The 2500-nt window shown below is 57.2% G+C and overlaps 1 non-coding gene across 1 annotated transcript in view; it reads left to right on the top strand.

Annotated features, from left to right (window-relative positions):
* The first annotated feature begins 2120 nt into the window (after window positions 1–2120).
* Window positions 2121–2500, top strand: part of LOC124762572 — a 1909-nt gene continuing 1529 nt past the window's right edge. The window contains exon 1 of the ribosomal RNA XR_007012553.1: window positions 2121–2500. This exon is cut by the window's right edge and continues 1529 nt beyond it. This is a non-coding gene — a ribosomal RNA (small subunit ribosomal RNA).

Raw genomic sequence — 2500 nt, forward strand, 5'->3', positions numbered from 1 at the left:
AACCTAACCCATGTTGTGCCTCAACCTAACCCATGTTGTGCCTCAACCTAACCCATGTTGTGCCTCAACCTAACCCATGTTGTGCCTTAACCTAACCCATGTTGTGCCTCAACCTAACCCATGTTGTGCCTTAACCTAACCCATGTTGTGCCTTAACCTAACCCATGTTGTGCCTTAACCTAACCCATGTTGTGCCTTAACCTAACCCATGTTGTGCCTTAACCTAACCCATGTTGTGCCTTAACCTAACCCATGTTGTGCCTTAACCTAACCCATGTTGTGCCTTAACCTAACCCATGTTGTCGCCTTAACGTAACCCACGTTGTCGCCTAAACCTGCTCTGTAATTGTTATACGACTCGTTCAATTACTGTAGTGTTGCCCACCCGCAACCCTCGCAATATAGTTCGCTACTCGCACTGCCCGCACCCCTGTGTATCGCTTCATGTTAAACACCTTGCAAGTCTTGCTCACTTTCCACATGCTCCTGCTGTACACTGTAATGTGGATGGCAGCAGGACGTACATGCCGCCCCTCCCCACGTCCCCACCTTGCCCCCTGCCTTCGCAAGCTGGTTGGTGAGAAGTTTGCATGTTCAATGCCCTTCGCATGCGACGTACTCAGGCTACGTTGTGGTGCGGCCTGTGTCAACTGTCCGCTGATGTCGTACGCGTGAACCACAATCTGTACTGCACATTCGTCCTTATGTACTGAATGATACATCGTGGCACATGTGTGACCGCACAACGACTGCGCCCAAAAACGGCGGACCATACAGTGCAAATATTGTGCACGCAGCTACGTGTCGTCTCCCTATGAGAGCTGGATTGCAGTGTGGTACGCCATAGAGACGTGTGGGAGGAACGGACGCCGTGGATGGCGATCAGCATGAGCTGTCTGTTGATGTATTCGGACCTAGTCGTCTCTCCTCACACACCGTGATGGCATGGTGCACCGCGTTCCATATCTGCGACATGCTACAGAGGCCGGTTGACAGTCGTTCGAGCAATGGACATCGCATACGTACGGGGGCCACCTTCCACGTATTGTCTAGGCGTGCACATTTTGTTGCGTGTATGTGGGCAGACGTAGTGTGGCGTGACACCTGACACAGGCATGCAATAATCGTTGAAGTTGCAAATGGCGATGGACGCCTGCGTTTTCTGGTGAAGTTACGCAAATGAACAAATGGTAACCTGTTGTGGTGCGGTTGTTCTCGCTAGGGGTGAATCGGTGATGGCGACGATAGGTTGAGGTACTAACCGGTTGTTCCAGCGATACCCACCATGCCGACGAAACTGAACGGCATCTGGGTGTGAAGCGATACGCGGCGGTGGCTGGGTGGGACCGTCCCCGGCCGGTGAGGGGGCGCCTCCCGGCGTGCTGGCCGCGCGGTGCGTGGGCGCACGCGCTACAGCCGGCTGGTGGGGGCGGCCAGTGGCAGGCGCGCCGGCCGACGGACGCGGCAGGCGTCGCAGCTGCGCGCCGGCGCACCCTGCGCGCGGCGCCGTGCGGCCAAAGTAGGTCCTCGCGGGCCCGGTGCGAAGCGCGGTGGACATCTTCAGTGTGCTGGTCCGATTGAGGACTGTGTGCGTTGAGGATGCGCCGCCGCCCGGCGCTCGGCGCCGCGACGCCGTCTGCTGCTCGGTCGCCCCAGCGGTTCTCGCTGGTGGTTTGTATCGCAGCTGTGCGGATGTGTTGGCGCGTGCGCTGTGCTGGGAGAGTTCGCTTCGGCACCCAAGTGGGGCTTTTGTCCTTCTGTGGCGCTGGCGTTGGAGCTGCCGGTCACCGTAGGTGGCGCGTGTTGTCTCCCGCCGGCAATGCCACGACAGCACGCTCCCGGGCCTCTGTCGGCAGCGGCAAGCTCAGTTGGGAGCACGGGTGGTCGCACCGAAAGCGTCTACTCGCCTAACTCCGGGCGATTGCGCCTCTCTCGAACCCGACCAAGTACTTGGGACGGCGCTGCGCGCCGCCGGGACCTGAGAGGGTTTCGAGGTGTATTGTGCAGGGGAGCTCAGCCTCCTCCTGTTTGCAGAATGATTGAGCGGACGCTTGCGTGTTCGCGCGGGCCCCCGGGACACACTCCCGGGCGGCCGGCTGCTCAGCTCTAGTTGACGCAGCTCCCTGGTTGATCCTGCCAGTAGTCATATGCTTGTCTCAAAGATTAAGCCATGCATGTCTCAGTACAAGCCGCATTAAGGTGAAACCGCGAATGGCTCATTAAATCAGTTATGGTTCCTTAGATCGTACCCACGTTACTTGGATAACTGTGGTAATTCTAGAGCTAATACATGCAAACAGAGTCCCGACCAGAGATGGAAGGGACGCTTTTATTAGATCAAAACCAATCGGTCGGCTCGTCCGGTCCGTTTGCCTTGGTGACTCTGAATAACTTTGGGCTGATCGCACGGTCCTCGTACCGGCGACGCATCTTTCAAATGTCTGCCTTATCAACTGTCGATGGTAGGTTCTGCGCCTACCATGGTTGTAACGGGTAACGG

This window comes from Schistocerca piceifrons, unplaced genomic scaffold (assembly GCF_021461385.2).
Source record: "Schistocerca piceifrons isolate TAMUIC-IGC-003096 unplaced genomic scaffold, iqSchPice1.1 HiC_scaffold_603, whole genome shotgun sequence".
Classification (NCBI taxonomy): domain Eukaryota; kingdom Metazoa; phylum Arthropoda; class Insecta; order Orthoptera; family Acrididae; genus Schistocerca; species Schistocerca piceifrons.